This window comes from Camelina sativa, chromosome 17 (assembly GCF_030686135.1).
Source record: "Camelina sativa cultivar CO46 ecotype springtype chromosome 17, ASM3068613v1".
Classification (NCBI taxonomy): Eukaryota; Viridiplantae; Streptophyta; class Magnoliopsida; order Brassicales; family Brassicaceae; genus Camelina; species Camelina sativa.
In genome coordinates this window covers 40,292,792-40,299,772 of record NC_141896.1, presented here as the reverse complement: position 1 = coordinate 40,299,772, position 6,981 = coordinate 40,292,792, and the positions used below count along the sequence as shown (strand labels likewise).

The 6,981-nt window shown below is 41.4% G+C and overlaps 1 non-coding gene across 1 annotated transcript; it reads left to right on the top strand.

Moving 5' to 3' along the window:
* Positions 1-610: 610 nt before the first annotated feature.
* LOC147924964 (small nucleolar RNA R71) lies at positions 611-717 on the top strand. The gene has a single exon (XR_015587848.1). It is a non-coding gene; the product is annotated as a small nucleolar RNA R71 (small nucleolar RNA).
* The last annotated feature ends 6,264 nt before the right edge of the window (positions 718-6,981 follow it).

The window sequence follows — 6,981 nt, the reverse complement described above, 5'->3', positions numbered from 1 at the left end:
CATCTGACCAGTGGCTTGGTTAAGCAACAGCTGTTGCATCAATGTCCTTAAGTCTGGTTCCTGGGTTTGGGTGGTCTGAAACCCTGGTGGGAGACACATTTGACCCTGGTAATCTTGGTTCTGTTGTTTAGGCACATAATTGTGTTGCTGCTGTGCTTGTTGTGGTGGATAGACCTGGTCCTGTGGATTGGCCACATTTGGACTCCTATAAGACAGATTGTTGTTCTTGAACTAGTTGTAGGGCTTGAATCCTCCTTGGTTCTGGATGTAACATAGCTCAGCTACCTCATTCTCCCCATCTTGAATTGTTGTGTCTTCCTCAGCAAGAAAATGAATGATTTTCTGTTGACTGAGCAGAATCTTGTCCAGCTTCTCATTCACAATCTTCAGATCCTTCTTGTATTTCTCATCTGGGGCTGAATCCACAAATCTGACAGTTCTATCATAGTCTTCATTATAGTCGCCATCTGACTGGGCAAAGTTTTCTACCAGTTCCCATCCTTCATCCACATGTTTGTTGAGAAAATTACCATTTGATGCAATGTCCGACAACATTCTGATCTTTGGTAGAACTCCTCTGTATAGTGTGCTAAGTAGGAACTCATTGCTGAACCCATGGTGTGGACACTGAGTTTGATAACCCTTGAACCTTTCCCAAGCCTCACAGAAAGTTTCATTATTCTTCTGAGCAAAACCAGAAATCTCATTCCTCAACCTTGTTGTCCTTGCATTGGAGAAGAACTTAGCTAAGAAGGCTTTCTTGCATCCATCCCATGTGGTGATGGCTCCTGTTGGTAAGGTCTTCTGCCACAGGTGAGCTTTGTCTCCAAGTGAGAATGGGAAAAATCTGAGTTTGAAGCTGTCTTCACTTACTCCATTAATCTTGGTCAGGCCACAGAGCCTATCAAATTCATCAAGAAACTTGTTTGACTGAATCATTGTGATGGGCCCACTTTTTATCTCAAAATTATTGTTTGCTACTGTAGGTGGAACTATTCCTGTCCTTTGTGTGTGAGTGTTTGGAGCATCTCCTGCTCCAATCTGTCTTGGTCTCTGCATGGGTGGATCCATCAGTGCTTGTTGCTCTTGTTCTTGAAATATCCTGGTTTTCTGCTGTCGCAAGTCCCTTGGTAGGCGATTGATGTGATCTAAATACTTCTGCAAGTTCTGATTACCCTTTGATCTTGTCTGCATCAACTAACTCGACCAACTGCTCGGTTCGGCACTCGATCGTGTGCTTGCTCGAGTGGGTTGTCGTTTGGCTAACTGATCGATTTGTATTCGATCACTTGGTCAAAGTTCACTCGATCGAGTGTAAGCTCGAGTGGTGTACCTGAAACTCAAAATAACCAACCCAAACTGTGAGACTAGTGAACAATTAGTGACAGAACTTAATCTTGGATCTATGTAAATTCTAAATGAAATAAATCAACACACTAATGGCAACAGCGCCAATTGAAACATAATCTTTTTTTGTGGTGATGATGGTTTGTGAAAGTGTATGTGTATGGAAGATGGAAGAGGTTTCAATTCTCTTATGCAGTTGTAGTATAAGAGATGTCAATCCATAAAGTGTGATGTGTATGCAATCAGAATGTGAATAGTAATCCAAGTTAAGCCAAGTATGAAAGTGATTTTGGTAAAACAGTTTGATGAAAATAAAGAAAATGCAGATAGGAAAATGGAACAAAAAAGAAAAGAACAACCCGAAGGTGCTCGGTCAAGCACTCGACCGTGTGACTGGTCGAGTGACTAGGTCGAGTGGGTTTTGACGAAGAACAGATGTAATCTTGAGAAACTTAAACTGAGACAAATGCAACGAAACCGAAAGATATGCGATAAGTAAACAATCAAATAACAAAGAAGGCTTCTAGAGATGGATTCATGGGCTAGTGTTCAGGTTGTGGCTATCTAAACTGGTCAACAGATCTCAATCTACATGAGCTATCTCTAGACAATGATCTTAATGACTCACTAATCCACTCTCATGATAGAAGTGATCAAGTTACAGTAACATCCTAACCCAACTCTCATTGGTGAAACCATACTGAACAGGCTTTAAACACTAGACCATTACTTGTCAAAAACCACCTTGTACAACCAATCTCTTGGGATAAGCATGATGATCTCCAGTATTGACTTTATCTAACAACCTAGACAATGGTGTGATGCTAGGAAGCTTACGATCTGCTCTTACCCTCTCAGATATAAGAACAGCTTAGAGCACATCCAATCCAGAAGAGATATTTAAACAAGCTAACTTAACCATTCCAGACTACCACAGCCCTAAACTAACCTAATCTATCTCCAGAATCCTAACTCACTACTCAGATGAACTAGACATGATGATGATGAACATAAACCCAGAAATTAATGAAACTAACATGATAAGATAGATGAAATGATGAATAACAACTTTATATAAAGAAGCAAACTCAGATTCTCAATACACTGAAAGTTGTGGAACTTACAAAGTATAGAAATCTGAGAGAATACAGTAAATAAAGGGGAAAAAGCAGTAAATAAATCCTAAAAACCCTTAAGGGGTAAGAACTAGGTTTTTTGGTGGCTACAGAGACTATCTTGCATAAAAGAGAACTTTTTGCGGCCATGGGGTACAAAGAGTATATATAGAGGGAGAGAGAAGCCATAATTTGGTTACCAGACAAAATAGCAAGGCGGCTCGATGTACTCGACCAGATGTGGTCGAGTGGGTTTCCTTCTGCTTCCCACCAGCCGAGTCTTGAGTTCCACACGGTCGAGTGTCTTCCATCCAAACAGTCGAGTGCTTCAGAGTCAGATGGTCGAGTGCTTCATGTTTTGTTGGTTTTCTTCTTGATTCATCTCCTATTCACTGCATTGAATGCACTATCTTCATCCCAGATGCTATTTCCATGCTTCTTGAGTCCAATTCACCTGTTTAAACAAGGAACAATGCAAATCCTTCTCTAATGCACAAACAGTCCTTAAACTATATGAAAGTGACAAGATAGGCTGATAAAACATGTAAAAGATGTAAATAAACAGTGGTTAAACAGAGTAAAATATACACATATCAGTAACTCTATACAAAGAACATGTCCAAAACCAAAATTATATCTTAAAATTAATAAAGGAGCCATTGATTCTGACTTAAGTTGATTTATTATGTTTTTGTTTCCCAAATCTAAACCGATTCTTCTCTCAATTAGTTTGAGAAAAACAGAGAGCATCATAATACACTGAAAACAAATCAAATTTTCAATTTGCCTAAGATAAAAAATAACTGTAACATCCGCAAACCGGAATGGGATGTGCATCGACCGATGCAAGGGTGGTGTCGGTCGATGCAAGGTCGTTTTTGTGTCGTTTGACTTAAGCCAAACATTGCGTTTTGGGGATAGGAAACCCTAGAGCCGATTATAAAAAGGGGTTTGTCGTGTTGTGACCGAGTTTTAGCCGCTTTTGAGAGATTAGAAGGGAGAAAAGAAGTTCTTCAGTGTTCTTGAGGTTTGGTGCGATTTTGGGAGTTTGAGGTTGTTCCTGTAGAGATCTGTAACTGGGATCGTTGTAGGAGCTTCCTAGGAGTGTTTCTCTCCCTATTTAAGGTCAGAAACTTCTTGGCAAAGGTGTGCGCATGACCATGGCTTATCTAAGCTTGAGATTGTCTTTGATCTACTTGTGTATGTGTTTATTTGGCTTGTTAGAATGTTGTTGAGTCGCAAGAAGCTTTGGGAAGCTTTTTGTGGCATTGGTTTTGTGTTCTTGGTGGTTTAGGGACGGAGATCCGGCGAGAAGCTTCGGGAGAAAACGATGCTCAGCATGTGCATCGGTCGATGCACTTTGTGCGTCGGTCGAGGCAATGTGAGGACAGCGCGGATTGACCTAGGAGCATTGGTTGATGACATGTGGAATCGTCGGTCGATGCAATTAGGAATTTCTTGCAATGTCGAGCATGCGTCAGTCGATGCATGGGGAGTGTCGGTCGATGCAAGTGATCCTTGCGTCGGTCGATGCAATCTTGTGTTAGTGTATGCGTATCCTGTTGGTGTTGGTTGATGCGGATGTCTGGTTTGTTGTTTATTGATTGTTGTCTGATGGTTAGAGTTGTCTCAATTGCTTATGTGTATAATTTAATAGATAGAAGGATTGTCTCACTGGATGTTTATCAAATACTCATGCATCTCAATTTGTGTTTGTGGTGCAGGTAAAGGCAAAGTGTGATCGTGGAATCAAGGCAATAAAGAGGAGGATGTTCTAGTGGCTCGATTGGTTGTTGTCTGGGTTCTATTAGGTTGCTAGAGTGGAGTCCTAGAATGTTGTTTAGGATTGTTGGTACTTTGATTCATGCTATTAGGATTATTGGTTTAATGGTTATGACTTAATATTGGTTATTATTGGAGTAATGGTATTGATTATGTTATCTGTTGATGTGTGTTTGTGGTTATGTGACAAGTTGGTATGAGACCACTAGTTTAGACTTATTATTTTTTTTTTTCTTCACGAGATGTAGAGCTGAAGAGTATTGCCATCTTTTATTGAATCCTCATTTAATGCAAACAAATTGATTGTTTTTTATAATATCCGATGATATATTTCTATTAGTTATAGTTAAGGTAGTTAGCCTTTTATAGGAATTCTAATTTAATCGTACTCCTACATTCCTTACTTACATGAGTATATGGTTGGCGGTAAGGGTGGGCATTCGGGTATCCATTCGGATTTTGGGTCGGTAATTTGGGTTTTCGAGTGTAGAGAAATAAAATTCATTAAGGTATTTTCAGATTTCGGGTCGGGTTTGGGTAAACACCCATCAGGTATGGATAGTTTTGGGTTAAATCCAAAATTTGAAATATATTTCGAGTTAAGATCGGATTTGATTGTTTTAAATCCAAATTAAAAAATAGAAGTAAATTCAAATTAATGATAATAATCATGAAGAAAAAAAATCAAAAACTGAATTCACGAAAGAAAAAAACAATTCTAAATATCAAACACCTTCACAAGCCCATAGTTATGGACTTCCTTAAACATCAAATGACCTCAAATTCAATGTTAGAATATGTAACAACCCGTCCCGTGGACCCCACTAGCCTCACTGGTAGCTTGCCCCCGTAGGCTCAAAGCTGGCCCTACAAGGCATCAATCCTAACCCTTCATTGTAGCAAATGGAACTACTCATCCAAATACACAGTAGGTTATTGGTGCGCCAGGCGTTCCTCGAACCCTGGTCCCCACCCTTTCACAAACTTCCCACAATACAAGCTGTCACCAATTGATCTGAGAATTGTAACGCCCGCAAACCAATTTCTGGAATTTTTGGTTAGGGTGTCGATCAACACCACTTGTGGTGTCGGTCGACACCGTTTGCAGACGGTTTGATGGGTTCAATTTTAATCGTCCAGTTTTCGTGGTTTGTTTAGGGGAAGCCCTAAAGTCGAGTTTAAAAGGGGAACTCGACTTATTTCGTCCTTTGAAGCCGTTTTTGACAGAGAAATAGAGAGAAGATCTTGTGCTAGGAACAAAGGAGAAGGCTTTTAAGTGTTGGTTTCGTCGTTGTTGAGTGAGAATCTTCCTTCAAAACAGGTGAGTGCATGACCATGGCTTATCTAAGTCTGAGAATCCTTTGTTTGCTTGATTTGTTGTGTTTTGTAGTGTTGTTCTTGCTTGTGGTGGTTGTGTTATGGTTCTTATAGGTTCCTGAAGCTTTAGGGTGAGTTTGGAACGGATTGGAGATGATTGGGAACAGAGATTCGACGATCGGCGTCGAGCAGAACGTGTCTGCGGGGTCGGTGTCGATCGACACCAGGTGGGTGTCGGTCGACACCATGTTTTGGGCCAGTGTTGATCGACACCCCTTCTGGTGTCGGTCGACACCAACTTGTGTGATTCGTGTTTTCCTGGTTTATTGAGTTTGTTTTGTTTTTGTTAAACATTGGAATCTCAGTTGCTTGTGTGTATAGCCCAGTAGATGGGAGGATTGCCTCACTGAGTGTTTGTTAAATACTCATGCATCTCAATTTGTTTTTGCGGTGCAGGTAAAAGCAAAGTGTGAACGTGGAATCAAGGCGATGAGGAGAAGGATGATCAGTTACCAAGTGGTTTGCTGAAGAGTCTTCCCATTCCAGAGTGGAAGTGGGATATGATTACTATGGACTTTGTGGTAGGTTTGCCAGTGTCCAGGACGTTTGATGCTATTTGGGTCATTGTGGACCGGTTGACTAAGTCGGCACATTTTCTGGTCAGACTGATGGAGCAGCGGTCTTGGCTAAGAAATATGTAAAGGAGATAGTCAGGTTGCATGGGGTGCCAGCGAGTATTGTGTCTGATAGGGATTCCAAGTTCACTTCGGTGTTGTGGAGGGCATTTCAGGCAGAGATGGGCACTAAGGTGCATATGAGTACAACTTATCATCCCCAGACAGATGGACAGTCAGAGAGAACGATCCAGACGTTGGAGGATTTTCTGAGGATGTGTGTGCTGGATTGGGGTGGCCATTGGGCATATCATTTGAGCTTGGTAGAGTTTGCTTTTAACAATAGTTACCAGGAGAGCATTGGCGTGGCACCTTATGAGGCTTTGTATGGGAGGTCGTGTCGTACACCGTTATGCTGGACTCGGGTGGGGGAGAGGAGCATGTACGGGACAGATTTTTTTCAAGAGACCTCGGAGAAGTTTTGGGTTCTCAAGCTGAACATGAAGGAAGCTTAGGATCGGTAGAGGAGTTATGCCGATAGGAGGAGGAGAGATCTTGAGTTTCAGGTTGGAGATAGAGTGCACCTCAAGATGGCCATGTTGCGGTTTCCAAACAGGTCATTGACTGAGACTAAGTTGAGTCCGAGGTATATGGGCCCATTTAGAGTGTTTGAGCGAGTTGGACCGGTGGCATATAGAATGGAGTTACCTTAGGTTATGCCTGCTTTCCATAAGGTTTTCCATGTGTCTATGTTGCGGAAGTGTCTCCGTGAGGATGATCAGTTGCTGGCTAAGATTCCTGAGGAT